Below are 25444 nucleotides of genomic sequence, written 5' to 3'. Positions count from 1 at the left end.
CCCATCACCTGAAACAGCTGACATCCATCAGCTGAGGGGTATATCAGCTGGACGGCATCTCCATCTCATTGCCGAGATATCGTTCTACCAGGAAGGTAACGCACTCAGGCAGTCATCTCATTTCTGAGGAATAACCTTTTTGCTTGTGCTTAAGACAGCTGAAGACTGAACTAGATTCATATCGGATAAGTACCCTACACTGCAGTATTGTTTGTGACTAGAGGTGGAGGTGGTGTTTCCACCCTACGTGTTGCTGGGTGCAGCCGTACCCACATCTGACTGTTTCTGTTCCTCGCCAGCAGTACCGGATCCGACGAGCGGAGGCAGTGGCCACCTGGGAGTTCGGGACTTGGCGGCTCCAGTATTCCCGGGGTTCGGTGGCAGAGGAAATCGGGTGGTTCCGGTTCGACTCGGACGGACGTCTCCTATCGTCGAGCCTGCCCACATGACACCAGTGGAATTGGTTTATTTTTACAATTGTGATCTGTTGTGTTTGTTGTGCGAATTCACAACAGTAAAACCTTGTTATTTGACTTCTTCATTGTCCGTTCATTTGCGCCCCCTGTTGTGGGTCCGTGTTCCTCACTTTCCCCAACAGGAGCATTCTTTTGTTTTTCATGATTCCATAATTTTTTCCTCAGAATTGAGTGATTCCATATTTTTTTCCCTCTGCTTGGTCTAAAAAAGTAACCGTTACTGACTGCCACAATTTGTTTTCCTGATTTCTTATAGTGTTTCTTAAAGCCAGAAAGTTGCCATTTGAAATGACTTTAGTTTTGTGTCATGTCTGTGATCTGTTTTTTTTCTACAAAATTAAACAACTGAATGAACATCCTCCGAGCCTGGTGATTCCATAATTTTTGCCAGGGGTTGTACTATGTCTGATATATCAGCAGGAGGATGAGGATCAGCCTTTTACAGCTGTTCAAAGTTACTGGCCCAATGAGACAATACTGCAAGGCATGTGTCAGCATCAAGCTGTCATCCACCATAACTACAAGAGGTGTAGGGTTGGAAGAATAAAGTGCTTTGATTCCTCTGTACGCAAGCAATTTTTCAGTGAACCGCCTGTGCTGTGTGTGAGTGGTCTGTCCATTGTCCAATCAAATTAGATCAAAAACCATGAAAAATGATGCCAATCAGTCTGGGGTGCACAGAGTGAATCCCTGAAGAAAAGTTTGATGCTCAAATTCAGACTCAGTCTGCAAAAGTTGATCTAATGCAGCAAAAACATGATTTCAGTGCCACTGATTTGAACTGTTCCAAAATTTGAAAAACAAGTCCTGTATCTGGACAAAACAAGTTCTGTCCTGGAGTACCTGTCCTTCCGCCTCAGAAGACGTATCATCCTCTCACTCGGATTAGCTGTCAGAGAGCGGACGACAGGTGCTGCTCGGGTTGCCCCACCCTGGTTGGGAGTCTCCCTTCAGCAAACAAATTGTCCAGATTTTCCAGGTCTGGGAAGAATTGGTATAACCAAGTGTTAGCTTCTACCAGGTCCCAAGCTTGGTCTAAATAATCAAATTTCCTCTTCAGCATGTAACATGAATGAAAACAATTGAAGAAGTTGAGTTCAGAAAAAATGTCTCTGATGGCGGCAAAAAAGAGTTCGCTGTCAGGCTTTGCAGGCATGACATAAACAGAGCAGGACACACATGCAAACTCTCTCAAGTAGAATGGAATAAGAAAAAAAGGTTTAATATAGTTAAACAAGCAGGGATTCAGTACACAGGTAGTCCAACAGCATAGCAGAGGTGGCAGACAGACAAGAAGCTGAGGCATAATAAAAAAAAACAGGCTGAGGTCAAAATACATGGTGTGGTGGAGTTCAGAGGCAAAGACAAAATCAAAGATGAAGACAAGGCAAAGTCAAAACATAGGCAGGCAGATAACGAGGCAGAACAGGACTATGAACAATGGCTGGAAAGTGAAATAAATTCAACAATCTGGCAGGGGACAAGAGAAAGTGAAGGGCTTAAATGACACCAGTGGTAATTAGGAAACGAGACATAGGTGCTGGAGAACAATCTGGAAGAGGGTGTGGCAAACAGAAGGGACAGGACACACCCACACCAAACCATGAACACCAGACAAGAGAGTGCAGTTGGACAAAAGCAAAGTGAACAGGGCCCAACTCATGGATGAACCTAAAACCACAGTGATCTAAACAATAGGCCAAAACCACAGATGAACAAAACCCAAGTTCTACTAAGTAAGAAATAAAATAAAGAAGACCTAATATAAAAGAACAAAGAAATTACAAAGAAACAACTGTAAGTACTGAAAAGAGATCAACAATAAAAATAAAGGCTCAGACTAAACTAAAATGGAACTCACAAATGGCAACAGTAAAATAAACAGACAATTCAACATATGACAAAAGAAAAACAGGTGATACAGGTAATGATAATACAATGGGGAGAAACAAAGGCAGGTGATACAAGTAATGATAATACAATGGGGAGAAACAAAGGCTGGGCAGAAACTAAGACAGAACTAGACACAGGCTCAAGTATGATGTACAGAAGATAAATGATAAAACCAGAGACTACCAAATCATAAACAGAAAATCAAAGACAGAAGATCGAAGAGGGAAGGCATAGAGACAAAACGATAACAAGGGCCCAAACGGGCAGAATCATGACAGGCTGCAGCTTTGAAAATCTCTTCATTCACGTCACTTTCCTTGAGTTTGTATACCCAATTCCCTCCAACTGTGTTTCTACCCTCTGATAAAATGCTTAGTTTGAATGTTTCATTTTCTCTAAGTGAGTCAGTTTTGTCTGTCATTGCCTGTTTCCTTCTGTCTGCCTGTGGTGACTTCTGAGCCTCACGGAATGTTTGAGGGATACTGCATACAGCCCTGTAACAATAATCAATGGTCATTTGTGTTGCATCTTTGGTTTTTGATATACAAGGTCTGTCAATAAAGTAACGGTCCTTTTTATTTTTTTCAAAAAATATATGGATTTGAATCATGTGCAATTACATCAGCCAACCTTGAACCCTCGTGTGCATGCGTGAGTTTTTCCACACCTGTCGGTTGCGTCATTCGCCTGTGGACAGGCTTTGAGTGAGGAGTGGTCCACCCCTCTCGTCTTTTTTTCATTGTTCAGGAATGGCTCAGAGACTGCCGCTTTGCTTGATCAAAATTTTTTCAAAAACTGTGAGGCACATCCGAGTGGACACCATTCGAGAAATTCAGCTGGTTTTCGGTGAAAATTTTAACAGCTGATGAGAGATTATGGAGTGTTACTGTCACTTTAAGGACTCCCCACGGAGCCGCAGGGCGCGCCGCACCCTGAGCCACCATAATCTGTTAAATCTCCTTTAACAGTGGAATGTCCGGAAAAACTGCTGATCCCGACCTCTTCTGAAACTTCTCTGTTCTCTCACGACGTCCTGGGTCAACAGAGGCTTAAATTTGGAAGTTTTCAGCTTGAAACAGGCTGGCGACGGCGGCTCGGAGCGCGGCGCGCCCTAGTCCTTAAAGCAACAGTAACACTCCATAATCTCTCATCAGCCGTTAAAATTTGCACCGAAAACCGTCTGAATTTCTTGAATGGTGTCCACTTCGATGTGCCTCACAGTTTCTGAAAAAATTTTGATAAAGCAAAGCGCCAGTCTCTGAGCCATTCCTGAACAATGAAAAAAAAGACGATAGGGCTGGACCACTCCTCACTCAAAGCCTGCCCACAGGCGAATGACGCAAATGACCACAGGTGTGGAAAAACTCACACATGCGCACAAGGGTTCAAGGTTGGCTGATGTAATTGCACGTGATTCAAATCCATATAGTTTTTGAAAAAATAAAAAGGACCGTTACTTTATTGACAGATCTCATATTAGGTAATCATCAAGGTATTTTGGAGGTCTTTTCTCTTTTTTTGGATAATGACAGTTTTGCTTTGTTTATGTTTCATCACTGTTGTGGATTTTTTCTCATGATGTCAGCCGTGAATATGAGACAGGCTAAGCAATGAGCATCAGGATTCAGTTCATAGGATGCAGAGAGATTTTAATCACAGTTGAAGCAGAAAACAGGGGCACCTGGAGAAACTCCAATGGTTACCACATGCAACATAACCCCTGAGCCTTCTGGCTGGGAGTTGATGGATTATGCCACACCCTGACCGCTGTTGGAGTGATGCTGCCTCAGCTCGATGGTAAGCCTTGCTGCGAATTACCTACAGAAAAATAAACTGTGCAAATGATGGAATTGAATTAGAATGGGAATAACCCCCTTGTGTCTGATGATTTGCAGACGTTCATGCTGTTATGCAGTTGCAAATAGCTTACGCATCACCGGTAAAGCTCAATTTGCGTCCATATAACCAGCATGAACATCCGCAAATCATCAGACACAACAGGGTTATTCCCTAAATAATGCATCACATCTTACCAATAGCACTATCTGTGAGTATGTACCCCGAAGACATTGAGCCACTGAGGTACAGAACAAACACCTCCGCCACTGCCTTTCAGCCAATTCCGCAAGCAACAGAGCAAAAGAACTGTAACCTCCTTCCTTTTGTGTGACAATAAAGTACAATGAATACAATAAGTCTACAACAGTATTGTATAAAGTACTGGAAAATCACACTTAAGTAAAAGTACAGATACCCATTTAAAAAATGACTTTGGTAGAAGTTCAAGTCACTGATTGAAATGCTATGCAAGTAAAAGTGTTAAAGTATCTAGTATTTATTGTACTTAAGTATGAGAAGTAATGTACAACTAAATGTACTCAAGTATTGAAAGTAAAAGTACAAGGAAATGTTAATAATCAAAAACGGACTGATTTTTTTTTAAATAAAAGTTTATCTAGGCTTGTAAATGACTGGTAGTATTAGTCAAAATACTGAAAATTGTGCACATCACACAAAAACACTTCAGAAACAAGGTTTCAAAACCTAAACGAGAGTAGGCTACTCACTAGGTGTTCACAGGAAAGTTATTTATTTCTATATGTATTTATTTATTTTCATTGTTACATGGTTTTATCTTTTCTGTTGTGTTTTGTTTCATTAGGTTCTTTTTGTCTCTTTCTCTAAAATTGTATTGTAACATTATTAGTCTATTATTTTTTACTATTATTGTCTATTATGTAGACTATTATTGTTGTTGCTATAATATGTGAATAAAAATAAATAAAAAAAATACAATTTGACTCTTTTACGACAATGAACACTGAGCCATTAATTGTACAGAAAACAAATCAACACAAACGTGCTGATGCGAACAGCTTAATTGCTAACTTTAACACTGAAAATGCCACAGACATGCTAATGTGTTAGCATCAGTCCCGTTTTTAAGTTATAAAATACATGTATCAACTGTTTCAGAAGACCATAACAGGCCGGTTTAACATAAAAATATTACTCACAGACATATGCTCTTTAGGGTTTTAGCGGGAAAAAATTAGGATAAAGCGAAATAAAATCCACAAATCATAGATCGAAGCACTGCCTCGACCTGCAAATCACTGCTTTGATTGGTTCAAGGTTCAAAGCAAAGCCGCGCTATAGAAAAGTTGATTACAGACTCGCTGCAGGTCTGTAATCAATGCAGAGAAATTAGCATTTTCCTGACAAACACTCCCCAAGTGCGCAACTGCAAAAAAGCCTATTGGACATGCCTCATGACAAATCGGCCTGAATTCGTTGCAGTCACTAGTAATCAGTGGTGTCTCTGGGTGAAAACATGACTTTTTTCGTGTGTGTGTTTGTGTTTTTTTGTAACGAGTAACGGCATGGCGCATAGAAAATGTATCGGAGTAGAAGTATGCAATTAAGGTCAGAAATGTAGTGAAGTAAAAGTGAAAGTAAGCTGAATTTAAAAAACTCAAGTAAAGTACAAAGTCTCCCAAAATGTACTTAAGTACAGTAGTGAAGTATTTTTACTTCGTTACTATACAACACTAGACTACAATGACAGTGAAATGACAAACGTGATCAAACAACATTCCATCATGCAAGATTACACAAATTTAAAATTCAAACCTTGCGCAAAATGATTTCCTTACACACTCAGGAATGAAGATAATTATTAAAATGAGTACTAATTATTATATGCTTTAATATTCTGTAATGATGTAATGTAAAGATACAAGTTGATCTCTAACAGCTCACTTTTAGTATTGACTCCGGGACACTATCAGCTCCTGGCAAACCAGTTTTGACTTTAAGCACAGCCGACGCTTCTGAGTAGAATCAAAGGTGATCACAAACAATGAGCCAGAGCTTCTGTCTTTATGCGCCCTGCTCACTGCCGTAAGGAAGAGTTATTTACATTCAACATACAGTGCCCTAGATGTGTGGCAAAAGGCATAAAAAGCAAAGCAGGTTTGACTAATGGTTTGATTTAAAAATCAAACTAATTCTGGATGGTTTATTGATATTAATTTTCACTGTCATTTTTACAAAGTGAAAGTATCACAAATATATTTTAGTTTTAAATTAATGCATGAATTCTGAAGGTTTAAATATTAAATCTCACAGATGCCAAAAGGCGTTGTGGGGGAATGAGCCTCCTCATCACTGCTTGGCTGTTTGTTTATTTGTAAAAAACCAACACACAAGTTACTGTAACGTGTGTGTTGGTTTTTTACAAATAAATGTGTATTTGTAAATACGTTATTTGTTTTTCATTTGTAAAAAAAACGGCAAAAAAAGGCAACTGAAAATTCTGTTTGTGATTCGGCGCACCGAATGGTGACCCTGTAAAAGTTGGATGATATTTACATTCAAAATCCATGGAACACTGCCATCTATAAGATCCGTCGCCATTCAGTGCACTGAATTTGGTGAAACTGAATTTTCAGTTTTGCAAATGCCTGTTTTTTTTTACAAATGAAAAACAAATGACATATTTACAAATACACATTTATTTGTAAAAACCAACACACGCATGAAATGAAGTTTCTAGTACTGACAGAAAGTTATTTAAACAAAACGGGGCAGGCGCATAAATTTGGGCACCCTTGTCATTTTATTGATTTGAATATATTTAGCACTAATTATTGGAACACAAAATTGGTTTGATAAGCTCATTGACCCTTGACATCCTTACACAGGTTAATCCAATCATGAGAATGGGTATTTAAGATGGCCATTTGCAAATGTTTCCCCTCAAAAAGCTATCAAAAGACCTGCTCCAAAGGCCTACAACATGATCTTGCTGCAGATAGTGTCTCTTTGCATCACTCAACTATACAGCGCACTTTGCACAAGGAGATGCTGTATGATGCTATAATGCAGAGGAAGCCTTTTCTGCATACATGTCACAAACAGAGTCGCATGAGGTATGCTAAAGCACATTTGGACAAGCTAGCTTCATTTTGGAATAAGGTGCTATGGACTAATGAAACTAAAATTGAGTTATTTGGACATAAGGGGCTGTATGCATGGCTGAAAAAGAACACAGCATTCCAAGAAAAACACTACCTACAGTAAAATTTAGAGGTGGTTCCATCATGGTGTGGGGCTGTGTGGCCAGTGCAGGTACTGGGAATCTTGTTAAAGTTGAGGGTCACATGGATTCCAGTCAATATCAGCAGCTTCTTGAGAACAATGTTCATGAATCAGTGACAAAGTTGAAGTTGCACCGGGGCTGGATCTTTCAACAAGACAACAACCCTAAACACTGCTCAAAATCTGCTAAGGCATTCATGCAAAAGAACAAGTACAATGTTCTGGAATGGCCATCTCAGTCCCCAGACCTGAATATTATTGAAAATCTGTGGTGTGATTTTAACCAGGGTGTCCATGCTCGGAAACCAACAAACCTGACTAAACTGGAGATGTTTTGTAAAGAAGAATGGTCCAAAATACCTTCAACCAGAATCCAGACTCTCACTGGAAACTATAGGAAGGCTGTTATTTCTGCAAAAGGAGGATCTACTAAATATTTATGTATTTTTTTCTGTTGGGGTGCCCAAATTTATGCACCTGCCTATTTTTGTTTATTGCACACTTTCTGCAAATCCTATAAACTTCATTTCACTTCTCAAATATCATTGTGTTTGTCTGCTATATGATATATTTAACTGAAATTGCTGATCCAAACAACCAATGATTTATAAAGGAAAATCACAGGAAATCATCAGGGGTGCCTAAACCTTTACATACAATTGTATATTGGGGGGGGGGGATTTTAGTCAGTCCAATGGCAGAGATGTGCGATATGGGAAGGTTGCAGACCTCACTGCAGCAATCTGTATTTTTTTTCCCCAGGATTTCAAAGAAATATTGGCTGGCATCAATCTTGAAGATCCTGATATTGTTCCAGAAGAACCACCCTCTTTTCCTAAACAACAAAACTCATTGGTATGAACAATTCACATTTTATTTTCAGTCATAAATTATTTCAATTTCACTTCAGTATTACACAGTCAACATGATGAAATATGCATCATTTATTTCAGTCTACACAAATCAAAGAAAAAAAATAAGAGGCATCATGAAGGATCTGACACCTGCCTTCAGTTTCTATCAACCTACCAAAACTGTGAAGAAAATCACCAGAAAGCCCAGCGATTTTGTGTAATACTACATGATTTAAATTGACATAAAGGTTTTGTATTTTCAGAACTGTGCAAATTGCTAGAGAAGCATCTGAGTTCTTGCATCATCAAGATGTCCAGGATATCTGGGAACCACGAGGCCTCACAGGTGGCTAACAGGATGACGCAGGTGACCACTGTCACTGGAGACCACCAGCTGAACATGTGGCTGGCACTGCGGGTGTTTAATAAACTGTTGGATGCTGAGTCGAGCAGTTCCCAGTCTGGCAACGTGGACAGCCTTGTTTCCTCAGATAAAATGGTATTTAGAGTCAAACAAAAATCATCAGTATTTACAGAACTGATTGAGTTTACTATGTAAAATCAATATAAACACAGAAATTTGAATGTATCAGTGATACACAGATGACACAAAGCATAAATGCTTATTTCCATTGTGGCCCTTGTTAGTGGAGCAGATAACTAACAATTGTTCATTTCTGGAAAGAAGCACCAAAGTTGCCACAAATACTCCTTAGACATTACTCTTTTGAAAAAACTGAGTTGCCACTTGAATTTTCAGTAGGCGGCCAGGTAGGGGTCAATTGAAGAATTACACAGGGGTCAAAATTTAAAAATGCTCCAATCATATTGAAAGCTATACCACATTATTTGTCTGATCACAATGATACCAAAAAGGTATAGTTTGGACTATGTATGACTGAATGTTATGGAGGTATGGGGTAAAAACAACAAGAATGGTGACAAAGGTCAATTGCAGTTTGTACAGGGGTTAGAAGTTAAAGTTGCTCCAATTTTGGTAAAAAAGTGGTGCAAATTATTGGTTGAACTAATAGGATTAATAAATGAAATAGTTTTGACTGTGTTGAATGCTTGGTCTGCAAGGTAAAGGTAGAGCAATGTCGACATCCATTGGATTCTATGACATGTGACATATGTTACCCTGTAACATGATAACTAAGCATGCCACATAGTACAAAATATTCCTTTTTAAAACCCTATTAACTCCACCAATAATTTGCATCACATTTTACAATATTTAGAGCAAATTTAACATTTGACCCCTGTACAAACTAATGCTGACCTTTGTTACCATTCTTGCTGTTTTTACCCCATAACTCCATAACATTCAGTCATAGATAGTCCAAACTATACCTTTTTGGTATCGTTGTGATCAGACAAAAAAATGTGGTATAGCTTTCAATATGATTGAAACATTTTTAAATTTTGACCCCTGTGTAATTCTTCAATTGACCACTACCTGGCCGCCTACTGAAAATTCAAGTGGCTACTCAGTTTTTTTTCAAAAGAGTAATTTCAATTTCAATTTCTTTTCATTTATATAGCGCCAAATCACAAGAGAGTTGCCTCAAAGCGCTTCACATAGGTAAGGTCTAACCTTACCAACCCCCAGAACAACAGTGGTAAGGAAAAACTCCCTCTGAGGAAGAAACCTCAAGCAGACCAGACTCAAAGGGGTGACCCTCTGCTTGGGCCATGCTACAAACATAAATTACAGAACAATTCACAGAACAATTCACGGACAAATATACAAGAAATGCTATTGGCGCACAGGACAGGAGGATCACCAACACGAATACAACTCCCATCTCTGGATGGAGCTGCACCTTAAACAGAGAGAAAAACAGAATCAGGCATCAGAAAGACAAAAAAATACTGTGTAATTTGCCAGCATTAAACAACAAGAAAAACAGAGAAATACTAAGGTGATCGCCGGCCACTAGCCCTAAACTTCACTAAAAGACCAGAATTTAGGTAAAGTTGAGGCCGCGGCCCGCTCCAATTACTAATAAATTAATTAAAAGAGTAAAAAGCGTAAAACAAAAATGTACCAGTATGCTAGCCATATGAAAGGGAAAATAAGTCTGGACTTGAAAGTCTCCACAGAATCTGACTGTTTTATTGATGCAGGGAGATCATTCCACAGAACAGGGGCATGATAAGAGAAAGCTCTGTGACCCGCAGACTTCTTATTCACCTTAGGGACACAAAGTAGTCCTGCACCCTGAGAACGTAAAGCCTGGGCCGGTACGTAAGGTTTAATTAGGTCAGCTAGGTAGGGAGGTGCCAGTCCATGAATAATTTTATAGGTTAGTAGCAGAACCTTAAAATCTGATCTCACTGCGACAGGAAGCCAGTGAAGGGATGCTAAAATGGGTGTAATGTGGTCGAACTTTCTGCTTCGTGTCAAAAGTCTGGCTGCAGCATTTTGAACCAATTGGAGACCCCTAATGCTAGACTGCGGTAAACCAGAAAATAGAACATTGCAGTAGTCCAATCTAGAAGAGATAAATGCATGGATCAGGGTCTCAGCATCAGCCATAGACAGGATGGGACGAATCTTCGCTATATTTCGCAGGTGGAAGAAAGCAGTCCTAGTAATGTTTCTAATATGGAGGCCAAAGGACAACGAAGGATCAAAAATTACCCCAAGGTTCCTCACTTTGTCAGTGTGATGTATGACACACGAGCCGAGGCTGAGCGTTAACTGGTCAAATTGATGCCGATGTCTCACTGGACCAAGAACCATCATTTCAGTCTAAAAGTATGACGTTTCTAGACATCCAACTTCTCACTGCTGCAAGGCAATCTCCTAAGGATTTTATGTGAATGAGATTACCAGCAGTTATTGGCATGTATAACTGAGTATCATCTGCATAGCAGTAAAAGGTAATATCAAAACGCCACAATATGTGCCCAAAGGGTGCTATATAAAGGGAGAAAAGCAGGGGGCCTAAGACAGACCCCTGTGGAACCCCAAATTTCATGTCACTAAGGTTAGAGGTAGTGTTACTGTACAAAACACAGTGAGAACGACTGGTCAAGTATGACGTCAGCCATGCAAGGGCACTCCCAGTAATCCCAAAGTGATTTTCTATCTTATCAAGTAGAATATGATGATCCACTGTATCAAATGCAGCCCTGAGATGTCACAGCAACAGAACCGTAGTGGTGTCTGAATCCACTGTAAGCAGAAGCTCATTCACCACTTTTGTGAGAACTGTCTCTGTGGAATGATATTTTCTAAAAGCAGACTGCAGTGGCTCAAAGAGATTATTCTCAGTAAGATAGTCTAAGGAGTATTTGTGCCAACTTTGGTGCTTCTTTCCAGATTTGAAGGATTCCTCTGTAAATATTCTGTTATCTGTTGCACTATGTGAGGCTAAAACTTGACCACATTGAGGAGCTTGATTGAACATGTACAGATTGCAAAGACATTGTAATCTCATCAATTAATGTAAGTATTTTCTGGGACTTCTGCACTTTGTCCAGGGACCATCGTGGGTGCAGAAACAAAGAGACCAGATAGACAGGAGACGGAGACAAGAAGAAGAGGAGTGTCTCTCCCTTATTTAGCAGGAGTAGGGGAAAAACTAGAGAGGATCTTCAGACAGCACAAAATCCCAGTTTACTTTAAACCGGTTAACACCTTGAGACAGAAATTAGTTCACCCTAAGGACAGGATCCCTAGTTACAAACAGAGCAATGTAGTGTATTCTATCACGTCAGGAAAACTGTAATGAACACTACATAGGTGAGACTAAAGCCCCGTTTACACATAGACGGTAAGAGCTCCCGGAAGCGTCCCGGAAGAGTTTTTGGCCGTCTTAAGGATCACACGCCGTTGTTAACGCCGGCACTAGGGGGCGTGGCTTAGTTCCGGGTTTACCGGGAATCGTCGAAAAAATTATTCAACATGTCAAATAATTCCGGGAGCGCTCCCAGAGAATTCGCGTGACGACGGAGACAACGCGAACAACGGCGTTTGATACTTTTTAATCGCCGTTTCATCCTGCCCCTTCCTGTAGTGCCGCAGTTTACACTGCCGTAATTGGCGGCCGGCGTTGTATCTCTAATCAACGGCGTGTAAAATGGTGATAGAGCCCACATCGGCATCCTCAAGGGCGTTTTAACCGGCGACAGAGGCAGACAAAACGGCGGCGCTAGCGGACAGTACGCCGTTCTAAACGCCACCTCCCGGTTAATGGCGTTCCAAACGGCCGATAGGCGGCAGTCAATATCACTTGCGGCCAGCTCCAGATATTTTTGCAGAGAAGCTCCAGTATGTCTCCTAAGAAAATTTGCAGCAGCAAGGACTTACCAAGAGGTCTGGTTCAGAAGCAGAGGGGAGGTGAAGACGGAGCAACACGTTGAGGAGGGGAAAAAGGAAAGAGAAGAAAAGGCTGAGTATCTCCCTCCCCCTGCAGTGACAGAGGCTTCAGCCTATTATACTCTGGGGGCGGTGCCTATATGCAAAAGTTCCTGGAGTAAAGCAGGATTTGCCTGGATAAATCCAGCGGTACACAGGGCATTATCGGCGGCAGCAGAACACCGCCGTTCTCACGCACGTCTTCACCTGCGATTGTAAAGGATAGAACTGGGTATTAACTCCCGTTGCCTGACGTGTGCCGGATGCTACGGCATGAAAACGCCGCTTTATTCGGTGGAATTAGCGGCGTTTTATCCGCGTATTTGCGGCTGTTACGTCGATCAAAACACCGGCGAAATGCTCCGCCCCTTTCCACCGTGAAAACAGCCGGAACTACCGCGAACTTTGGTCTACGTACTACCCGCCGACAAAACTGTCTATGTGTAAACCATGCTTAAGCAACCTTTACACAAAAGGCTATACCAGCACCGCAGAGAGGGCGCCAGTGGACCTCAGTCTGCAGTTCATCTCCACCTGAAAGACACTAACCACACGTTTGAGGACAAGGAAGTTAAAATCTTAGCCAGAGAGAAGAAATGGTTTGAGAGAGGTGTCAAGGAAGCATTCTTTGTAAAACAGTTGAAACCCAGCCTTAACCGGGGAGGTGGTCTCAGACACACTGCCCTGTTTACAATGGGGTACTCAGGTCAAAGCAGTTTCAGTCTTTTGTTCATGGTAATGAGTCATTCACGTCATCAGGAGAGTTGTCAAGGGAGCCATCAGGCGAGACTTCCGTCCCATCATTAGGAGGGTGCTTATTACAGCACAATAGGTGCTAAATAGAGCTATTGTTTAGTCACTAGCCTGTAGCAGTCGGCCTCTCGGTAGGAGGGGTCTTGTTAGGTTAAAAAACTCCAGCTTTTGTTGGTTTCTGTTTTATTCTTCTCCACAAGAGTCAAGACGGAAGTCAGACTACCAGAGCAAGAATTTTAGCTGGCATTATCAGACTTTGGTTTCCATTCGTTTGTTCAGGAGAGAATCACTTTTCTGTGAGGCCATGCCTTAATTCCCTGAAATGGAAAAAACAAAACAAGTATTGTATAGAATTACTTACACTTGTTTTTTTTGGATTAAATTACCTATTAGTTCTAGAACGGTATACTTTGTATGTGCTGAAATAACTCACGTGAGTTCAGCGTGGTCTTGAAGTTCAACATTGAGGGTCTCAGGCAACAACAAAGCCAAACCTCCAGCAATAACTGGGACAATCCCATATATCAGCATGGGGATGGTGTAATGGTAGACCTCCAGGAGCCTGATGAGTGGGGCAAGGATGCCTGCCACACGTCCACACATCGAGTTTATACCAAAGCCTCGATTCCTACAAGAACCAGAAAGAAGATGGTAAAGAAAATGCAACGTTGCAGAACACTGGTCCACCGCCACTTCCCGAAAGTCGTCACTCGCACTCACTCATCTTCAACAGCTTACCCCAATTAAGGGACACGGGGAGTTGTCATAGGGCATGAGGCAGGGTACACCCTGGACAGGAAGCCAATCTATCACAGGGCCACATAGAGACAAACAAACACGTTCGCACCCGCACACACACCTACAGAAAATTTAGTTTCCAATTCACCTAACCTGAATGTCTTTGGATGTGGGAGGAAGATGGAGCACCCGAGGGGAACCCACTCAAAGAGAACATGCAAACTCCACACAGAAAGTCCACAGTTGGGAATTGATGCCATGAACTTCTTGCTGTGAGTTCTTTCCCAGTCATAGAAGGGGAGGTGATGGTCTAGTGGTTATGCATTGGTCTAGAGGCTGGAGGATCCTCAGTTCAAACCCCAGGAAAATCACAAAGTACCCTTGGGCCAGGTCCTCAAGGTGCTCCCGGTGTGTAGTGAGCACCTTGCATGGCAAGGTGAATATGAGTGAATGTGAAGCATTTGTTTGGGTTCAGTCTGAGTTTGAGTTTTTGAGTTGTCTCTGTCTTTATGTGAGTCCTGTCACCTGTCTGCCTCCCTGATGAGTACATGTCTGTCTCCAGTGTTCTGTGTGGATGTGGAGCCTGGCGTGGGTGTGCACATGACTCCTGCCCATGTTTGACTGGTGTGTGTGTGTGAGCGCGCCCTGCGTTAGTGTAGGTGTGGGTGTGCACTCGGTGCATGGTATGTGTGAACACATCTCCCCGTTGGTATGTGTGTGAGTGCGTGTGGCGTGGTTGAGTCCTGTGTGCGTCTGTGCATTTCTGAGTCATGTGTCATGTTTTTTATCATGTCTGTTCACCGTGGTCCACCTTTGTCCTCACCTGTCAGTCTTGTGTGTTCCTTTTGCACTTTATGTTCTATGTTGGTCTGTGGTCTGAGTGTTATGTACGTCCCCTCCTCTTGTCAGTCATGTGTCTGCATGTGTGTGCGCCAGGGCACCTGTCGGCCTGCTGTCTGCATGTCTATGTGTGTCGTTTGTTACCTTTGCCCATTCTTCATGTCTGGTGTGTCTGGCTCTTTCATGTGTTATTCAGGTATTAGTAATACTCGTTTGTTCTGTCGTATTCCAGTTTTGATTATGTATTTTGGTTTTGATTATTCAGAAATGTCTTTTGCGGTTCACTGTATTCTCATCCGTGGTTGTCTTTTATTTTCTGTGTGGATTTTGTTGTAGTTAGGGGTTCGGGTTGTTTATTGTTAGTTATTGTTCTATTTGCTGTTTGCTGTTCTATGTTCATGCCCTTCAGTTATTGTCTGTTTAGTTATTCCTCTCTGTGTTTCTGTTATTTCACATGCAGGTGTTAGTGCCGCCTTCTGTTTTCCCATGTACACCCGTTGGCCATTAGTTAGTCATTTTAAGTCACTCCTGTTTGTCTTTTCTTTGCCGGTCGATTCCACTTGTCATGTCATCCACCATGTGCTCTGTCAGTTATCCAGTTTGTAAGTCTTCCCACCCAGCTTTTGTTATTTTGTCAGTTGTTTTTCTGGTTAGTCACTTGTCTGTTTTTTTTGTGTAGTCTTTTGTGGTTTGGGGTTTTTGTGCCATTTTGCTCACAGTCGTTTATCACTGTCACCTGAAGATTAAACACCCTATTTTTTTGCACTTAACCCTTTTGTATCCTGGCTGCCTTGCGTCTTGGGGTCCATTCCTTTCTAAGAGTGGTTCAGACCATAACAGCATTACTGTAAATGCTTTGAGGTTTTGATATAGATGGAAAAGTGCTATATAAATGCATTGAGAGGTGTTAATTATTTAATGTTCAAATTTAATTTTTGTTGTTTTTGACTTTTTATTTACAAGCAGAAATTTAATGTCATATAAATATCATCACACACTCATCTTCATCTGCTTAGTCCAATTAAGGGTCGCGGGGGGCTGGAGCCTATCCCAGCAGTCATACAGTGAGGAAATTAACTATTTGAACACCCTGAAGTTTTGCAAGTTCTCCCACTTAGAAATCACGGAGGGGTCTGAAATTTTCATCTTAGGTGCATGTCCACTGTGAGAGACATAATCTAAAAAAAACAAAAACAAATCCGGAAATCACAATGTATGATTTTTTAATAATTTATTTTTATGTTATTGCAAGTATATGAACACCTACCAACCAGCAAGAATTCTGGCTCACAAAGACCTGTTCATTTTTCTTTAAGAAGCCCTCTTATTCTGCACTCTTTACCTGTATTAATTGCACCTGTTTGAACTTGTTACCTGCATAAAAGACACCTGTTCACACACTCAATCATTCACACTCCAACCTGTCCACCATAGCCAAGACCAAAGAGCTGTCTAAGGACACCAGGGACAAAACTGTAGACCTGCACAAGGCTGGGATGGACTACAGGACAACAGGCAAGCAGCTTGGTAGAAGAAAACAACTGTTATTTAATTAGGGTCAAATTAATTAGAGGTCAAACGTTTCCTGTAGTTTTTCACCAGGTTTGCACACACTGCAGCAGGGAGTTTGGTCCACTCCTCCATACAGATCTTCTCTAGATCTTTGAGGTTTGGAGTTTCAGCTCCCTCCAAAGATTTTCTATTGAGTTCAGGTCTGGAGACTGGCCAGGCCACTCCAGGACCTTGAAATGCTTCTTACGGAGCCCCCCCCCTTAGTTTCCCTGGCTGTGTGTTTGGGGTCATTGTCATGCTGGAAGACCCAGCCATGACCCATCTTCAATGCTCTTACTGAGGGAAGGAGGTTGTTTGCCAAAATCTCGCAATACATGACCCCATCCATCCTCCCTCCAATACCGTGCAGTCATCCTGTCCCCTTTGCAGAAGAGCACCCCCAGAGTATGATGTTTCCACCCCCATGCTTCACGGGGGATTGTTTTCATGGGGTTGTTCTCATCGTCGAAACAAGGTAAGTGGAGCTGATTCCAAAAAGTTCTATTCTGGTCTCAGAATCATCCTTACCCCACAACGTGAGATCTTGCAATAATAATTAGCCTGGACATGCCAGAACATGTCCTGTGAAGCTTCATCATGGCGTTGCTTTGCGCCATGCGGCTCCACCGCGACGCGCGGAATTCCTCCGCACATCTGTCTCAATGTGCCAAAAAAGTGCTGATGTCCACATCTTCCGCAATTCCTGTGCTAGTCAGAGGACATCCCGGATAAAACACAGCGTCCAGTTTGGAAATGAACGGCACATTCCACTGTTACAGGAGTTTTTGTCATGGAAAGAGGAGCGGAGGAATTCCGCGCATCGCGGCGGTGCCGCATGGCGCAAAGCAACGCTGTGATGAAGCCTCACAGGACATGTTCTGGCATGTCCAGCTCATCCACAACAGCCATCTGAAAGCCATCTCAAAGCTGTCCTGTGAGACCAACACGGAGGTGGTTTTGTGCCGCGCCATGAACGGCACGGTGGCGCATCCGTCCGCTTTTCTTTCCATGAAAAAAACTCCTGTAACAGTGGAATGTGCCGAAAAAGTACTGATGTCCACGTCTCCTGCCATTTTTGTGTAAGTCAGACGATGTCCCGGATCAACAAAGCCTTCATGTTGGAAATGATCTGGTTGATTCAGCCTGTCGATCGGTGCTCGGAGCGCGGCGTGCTCTCAGCAGCTGTGGGCGGTCTTTAAACCGGCTGGAGCACTCCTTAATCTGTGTAATCCCCATAAAATCATCCCTGAAAGCCAACAGAATTTTCCGAATGGTGTCCACCTGGAGGTTTCTCACAGTTTCTGGAAAAAATTGATGCAACAAAGCTCCAAATCGTTCAGACATTTATTCGCAATAAAAATCCGACGAGAGGGGTGGACCACTGCTCACACAAAGCCTGCTCACAGGCGAATGACGCAACCGACAGGCGTGAAAAAACTCATGCATGCGCACGAAGGTTCAAGCTTGGCTGATGCAATCACACGTGATTCAAATCCATGTGGTTTTTGAAAAAAATAAAAAGGTCGGATATTTTTCTAGCAGACCTCGTACTCTACTGCATCTCTACCAATGGAGTTCTAGCGGAAAAACGAACATCTCTCATGGTTTCACTTGTTATCACCAGATGTCTGTTCTGAGGTGTTGATATTACCGAACACATGTAGGGTAGAGTTCCACAGTATAAATGTAGGCTGTACTGAAAGCTGCAGCAGCAGATAATTTTCCCATGGCAGCTACGACTGTTATCACCGTAGGAAGATCTGTAAAGAAATATCAAAATATAAAATGTGTCTGGCAGAAGAAAATAATGACAAACTGAAATCTGTGTGAAAAACATTTTCATATCATTTTTATTTTTTATCAGTACCATCAAATGGAACAGCAAGGATGAAAAGGCAAGCAGTGCCCCCAAAGATCATATAGCCTGCCTGACTCAGTCTCCTTCCAAAGTATTGCACTGTAGCCAAACATCCCAGTTGGATGGAATTTCAACTAAACCAAAGATGAACTGGGTGAGGTAGATGTTGAGACCAAAACTGCCAACATTCAGGCTCAGTCCATAATACATCAGGCTTACTGCAAACCTGGTGACAGAGAAGGATGGATACTTTTAGTTTGATATAAAAGCAGTGTCTGAAGACATTTATAGTATATTACTAGTGTGTTGATCATGGGGATCCACAGGCTAGATTGGGTCGTGTTTATAAAATAGGTAGCTGACATTTTTCAAGGGTGGTAAATTAAGCAAAGCTTGTATAATGAGTTGGAATGGTGTGTGAGTACAGAATGTTTTAGGAACTTAGACTTCAACACTTTTTAGAAGAGGAACTCAACCCTTTAATTTCCTGTTAATTATGCAATTTTTAATGTTAATTTATTGTCTTAATGTATTTATAAATATTTTAGGTTATTGTTATATACACACTATTATTATTGTTATTATTATTCTTTTTATTTTTACTTCTATTTTGTTATTAGATTTTTAAATGGACCTAAATGGAAATAAGTGTTTTCACTTTCTTGTGTCATCCATGTATTTTTAATATATTTACAATTATATTATGTACTTACATTGAATTTACTAAATAATATCACTCACTGCACTCAGTCTTTTAATATAATGATTACCGCCCCCCTGCTGGAATGACGTGTGAGTCCATAATGTAGTTAGCAACATCCATTGTTCAGTGTTGTTAGGTAATATATAATAGCAAGCTTTGCCAAAAATATTTGTCCTATCAACGTTCCATTTAGCACCGTTCATCCTTGACTCAATATACCAAACAACAAATGTCAGCTGGCCACAGTTTCTCTGTGATCAAATTTACATGCATGCACAGTTGCACACATGCATGCACGCATGCACGTACACACAGCTTCTGTAAGCAGGTGCTTTTAATTGAACAACAACAAAAAAAAACGACAGTGGCTGAAGACATTAAAACTACTATAGTTTTCACTCATAGTACCAACATGAGCCTTAACTCACTTGTGGTAAGAGCAACATAACAATGAACTAAACTGACTAAACCTATTGAATTACAAAAACACAATAAATCAATAAAACTAACAACACTGTTAACCATCTGGGGTCCAAGGGCATTTTTTGGACAGTTCACTCGCCTGGCATTGCTGTTAACAGCTCTCCCTTCATCCCACAATCAAGTTTTATGTCTCTTTTTTTCAGGACAACCTGTTCTTTCATAATATATATGCTTTTGTTGTGTTTTATAAGTGTAATAAAGGTTTACCAGCACAAATAAAGAAAACAATAACGCAAAAAATAATTTTCCACACACATTTATTCAAAACACACAGCAAACTATAATAAACAACTGTTTTGACACTTTATAAAGGTAATTTGGGTCTTGTGTGATAGACTGTACAACAAAAAAGTTCAAACAATAAACAAAAATGCACATTTTGAACAGTATATACAAAATGGTCTATGCGTTTATGCTCCAGTCTGAGAACACAGAGTAATCCAGTAACATTCAAATGCAAACTAGTGGAGCAATCCTGATAGTTACACACTCTTTGTTTGACCACGTGAGATTGTCATGCGAGGCTCTCCATCTGCTTTCACTTTTGCTGTGCGTAATGGTGCAGGGCGCATTGGAGAAGTTAGGGGGCTATTCAAATGGGCAAACTAGTAAGGTATCACTCCTGAAAATGATCTTTGGTTTATCACATGAGGTAAATCTGCCCTACGATTGGATTTTGGAAAACCATGTGATGGTGAACCAATTCTGATTAGGCACTCACACTGCGCACGTTGTCACACAGCTTCTATAAGGAGTACAAAGATGGCCAATGGTGGATCGAAAATCCGCGGAGTTAACTTTTCAGCAAAAAAAAGAGTAAGTTTCTATCTCATATCATTAATAACTTATTTATAATTTAGTAAAGCTTGGTCACAGCCCTCGTATACGATGGTGTCGGCCCCAGAGGGTTAAACTAACATGAACCATAATAATAGCTTTTAAAACCTCAAAGCCCTGAACTCCCATGGTGCATTGCAGCACAACATCCATTGTTTACTGGTTAGGTATAATTGCTAATTTCTCCAAAAATATTTGTCCTTTCAACTTTCTGTTTTTGCAGTGTTCATCCTTGACACAAAATACATAAGCATACGGCAAATGTCAGGTTCCCCGGTTTTTGCATGATTGAAGCCATGCACACGCATGCATGCACCCAAACAGATGCCACTTGGCTATTGTAATATAGATTTTGTACCATCAATAAACATTTACAATATGTCTTTGGAACAGTGTAGTCAATGACAAACAGTAGCATGAACCATTCTTAGTGGAGAAACAAAAACAACCAACCAGTTGTAGCCCATTATTAAGGTGCGATTTCTCAAATATGATATCCGAAAGATGTCCAAAGTGGAGCCTTGTTTGCTTGTATGCTCCAGCACAGTCTAAAAACAAAAAAGAAAATTAAAAGCTAATTGAAAGCTAATTAAAAGCATTAATGATATGAATATAAATCATTGTAAGTCTACTGTTCCTCACATTATCCAGCAAATCTTGTGGAATCTCTCTTATTCACCCTGGCTGCTCTCTGAAGCTGTTTTTGTGCTTCCTCCTTTCTGCCTTGAGTCAAGAGCCAGCGAGCTGATTCTGGGAGAAACCTAATAATGTAAAACATCCAAGAATACAAAAAAGACAATGTTTGGATTATACTTGTATTATTCTCCATACATTATTTAAGAAAGTTATTAGAGAAGCAAGACTTTATCTCAGGATTATGGTGTTTGAGTTTTGACTGACCAGAAGAGGAATCCCAGTACAAGAACAACAGCACTGCTGAGCACCAGTTGCAGGATCCTCCAGTTTTGAACAGGGTAGGCAATAGCAGGCAACAGCATCAGTCCAATAGAGAAAACAACCATGAGGCACGATGTGCAAAAAGCACTGTTGGAAGGATCAGTCCACTCCACCACTTGAAAGCAATAAGGCAGATATTGTAAAAGACTTAACCCATTCAAGGCTCAATCTCATGCACTGACTGTGAGACATGTACATTTCAACCAGTTCACATGGTCACAAGAAGTGAGAGATAATGCCTACCAAGCTGTCCTGTTAGAATTAATGAAGGAGCATCAGAAAATCGCTATGCTATCAAAATAAGTTAATTTAGATTTCTTGATGTCCTTTGATCTGGTCACTATTCTGTCCATGCTAGTTTTATAACCCTTAGTGCCAGGCTATTTTTGATAGTGCCAATGAAAACACCAAATATCTTTATTTTAGGAAGCAATTATGATTTCAGGGTCAGCTGTTCAGGTTGTTGTGAAAGTTGAGAATTAAAGATCTCTTTTTTCCTGTTACTGCTATAACTCTACACATGTAAGTCAAACTCCTGTTAATTATGTTATTATGTAACATGCTTTAATAACTGTCATTGGAATATCTGAATTGCATTTAATTGTGTACTTAAGTAACGGATTTTTTTGGTGGAATTTTGTGCAGAAATGCTCATTAGGCTTAAGGGTGATTCTTAGACTACGGGCACTTATTATGTCCTTTGATCATATTGTATGAAAAACAGAAAAAAAAGGGGAAATTTCACACTTTTATAGTTATCTTTACAATGAAAGTGTGTTAAGAAATTTCTTCTAGTAGTCTATGATGACTTTTTCACCTTTTTTCAGCATCATTATATGCAAATATTGCAGTTTTGTGCTTGTCCCACACCCAGACTTTTGATCTTCAGTGATAAAAAATGAATGGTAAAGAAATGTTTTTTCTAATGTTTTAAAATATCTCAATAAAATATCAGTAAAATAATCAAAACATAACTGGGGTATTCAATGTCATACAACTGTTGTGATTTTTTTTTTAACAAAATGTAGTTGTCCCACACTATCAGGGGCGTAGGTTTGCATATGGACCATAGGGACAAGTCACAACCAATATTTTGGGATGGCAAAATAGTCCCTACCAATATTTAGCATTTTTTATATAACAAAATCATTCACTATTTTTTTGCGAACTCGATACTATAATTTTAGTCGTCACGTTTTGTGTTTTCGACGTGCAAGAATGACAGGGTTACCCATGTTGCAATTTCATTGGCTCACGTTCTGCTCACATGGACGTAAACAAAGCGCATCTCGTGGTGGCAGGCAGTGCTTAATTTGTAAAGTGGGAGGTCCCGGAGCGCAGAGGATGGGGGGCTCCGGTGCAGAAAAACAAGAAGGGCGGGGGGGCTTGCCAACAATGCTGTGCGCCACACTTAAAATAAACTGCACACCCACACAAACATTCACAAATGACACTAACACCCTGCCTTTTCCTCAAAAATTACTACATTTATGTTTGCTGTCTGTCTCTGTACTTTTCTGTCACTTTTGCGCTCTTTTTCATACTTTTCCCTCATTTCAAAAGTCACCGAACGCACTTTACCGTAATATATGCAACATATAGCATACTGTTGGAAAGCACGGGTTCTTGGCTTGCTGTCAGTGTTGAAAATTTTCAGAGTGAGGGCTTACATGAGAACTTACGGTAATGAGAATCAGCGGCGCACTAGTGTGAAACGTCCGTGTTTTTCCTCTGCGTTATGACATCACAGGCTTTCGTTTACCGTAATACACCATATATATCATTGGAAATCCCTTTTTTTTTTTTGGCAAATTAGGTTGCCAGATACCTACAACTGCATTATTGATGAAGAGAATAGATTATACATCTTGGTTGCAAAAAATTTATTTTTTTTTTGTTAGCGCCACAAGTATTTTTTTGTTGTTGTCTTGTTCTCTCAGGTGTAGGCCTATAGAATAGATTCGTGATTTTGGGTGCAATTTTGTTATTTAAGCTATTTGTTTGTTTGCCTACACACTTAATATTGTAAATAAAGTGTTAAATTATTCAGCATTATGTCGTCATGTGTTATGTATTATGCTGTACTTGTGCATCTAATGGTATGAGTGGGTTAGGGGGTGGTGGTGGTGGGCAGGGGGGTCGGGGGGGTGGTATTGTCCCTACCAAAGCTGAGACCAAACCTATGCCCTTGCACACTATTGCCGTAATTTCCACCACAACACTGTAATGTCCCTTTAAACAGTTTGTATGAAAGATTGTTTGGGTAGTTTCTATGGAGATAAACAGTGACATCAGAGCACATGTATATAGCGCCAAATTACAACAAACAGTTGCCCCAAGGCACTTTATATTGTAAGGCAATGGTGTGGTGGAAATTACATTTACAAGGCCAATAGTGCCCGTAGTTAAAGAATCACCCTTAAATGATCATGAGTTAAAGCTAGAGGTGGTAGTCCTGGAGAGCTAAAAAGAAAGCTAGGAAGATTTGAAAGGAGCACCTCCTCTAGGTTCCACCCCCTACCCCGTGAGTGCTCCGTCCAAAGCCACGCCCCCACAAACTTCAATGCGCATCTGACTGTGGGATTCAGCGGGGCAGAGGAGAGCCGACTAAAGGCCCCCTGACATGCAGTAGCAAACACGTCGTTGTGATGATCCCAGCTGGACACTGTTCTTTGTTCTACTGGCTGCCACACACTCTGCACTGGACACTGTGTATATAAAATAATTATTTGGTGTTGGATTAATCATTTTCTCTGCAAACTGGCTGTTGAAAACGGCTGTCATCACTTCCTGAATCACACAGGACCGCTCCAGATTCAGCTGTTCGCGAGCACGTGCATAGAATGGAGTAAAGAATTGAACAGAGCGAGTGGAGACGTCAGCGGATCGCATCAGAGTGCAGCTCGTCTGAAGGATTATAACAAGAAGTTAAATCTGTTATAAACACACTTTAACAGCTGCACAGAAGAAGGGAAGAACACACGACTGTTTTATCAAGCCATGACATGTAAACATGACAAATAATTACCTTTATAGATGGCTCAAAATGTTTTCTGCAGCTTGTTAGGCTTGTACGTGCATGCGCGCTCAAACGGCTGAAGCTAGAGTGGTCCTGTGTGATTCAGGAAGTGATTACAGCCATTTTCAAATGGCCAATTTGCAGAGAAAATGATTAATCCGACATGGCACAGTCCGGTGGAAACGGTAGTTTCGGCTGGATTCCCTCTGCCATTGTACTGAAGTGAACTTCTTTGGTGAAACGAGATGAGTGTGCACGCGTGGAGGAGGGAGGGACAGAGGGGGCATTGAGCCTGGTGACACGAGCAGTAAGAACTAGACATGAAAGCATCTGATTGGTTTTTTGAGAGCGCACTGCGGGGCTTATATTGGTTGGAGTTTTATCGATCCTACAGCTGTTACAGATGTCTGATATTTTTTTTAGTTCCTTTTTTCTGAATACATACCGTATTTTCCGGACTATAAGTCGCACTTTTTTACATGTTTTGGCCGGGGGTGCGACCTATACTCCGGTGCGACTTATAAATGAAAAATATACCGGTAGGATCTCAATTAATTTACTGTAACAAAACAATTTTACGTGACAGAGTCGATCTATGTTTTAAAATGGCCACCAGAAAAGGAAATGCAATGCATCATGGACACTGTAGTATGGCGGCCGTCCTATAAGTCACGCTGGTCGCGATAACCAATCAGAGAACAGAACGTTGGACGCGTATTCCTCACCTCACCCACAGCGTGTGCAGCTGACGAATACGGTGCTTGCTGTTATTCCGGCATGGCGAACAAAACAGCTTCAACCCTTGGATATCAGTGTGAGCAGAGTGTTTAAGTTGACGCTGAGAGCTGCGTGGGAGCACCGGGTGAGCGACGGCGGAGGATTAGTGTGTGCACTTGGAAGGAGCTGGCGTCGAAGATTGTGAATAGCGTTTGAAGCAGACGAACATGGTGTTTATTCCGGGACGGCTAACAAAACAGCTTCAACCCTTGGATATCAGTGTGAGAAGAGTT

The 25444-nt window shown here is 41.1% G+C and overlaps 1 pseudogene; it reads right to left on the bottom strand.

Moving 5' to 3' along the window:
- Window positions 1-13689: 13689 nt before the first annotated feature.
- Window positions 13690-25444, bottom strand: part of LOC117509034 — an 85624-nt pseudogene continuing 73869 nt past the window's right edge.

The sequence above is a fragment of the Thalassophryne amazonica genome, chromosome 1 (genome assembly GCF_902500255.1).
Source record: "Thalassophryne amazonica chromosome 1, fThaAma1.1, whole genome shotgun sequence".
Taxonomy (NCBI): Eukaryota; Metazoa; Chordata; class Actinopteri; order Batrachoidiformes; family Batrachoididae; genus Thalassophryne; species Thalassophryne amazonica.
This window is presented reverse-complemented; position numbering and strand designations above follow the sequence as displayed.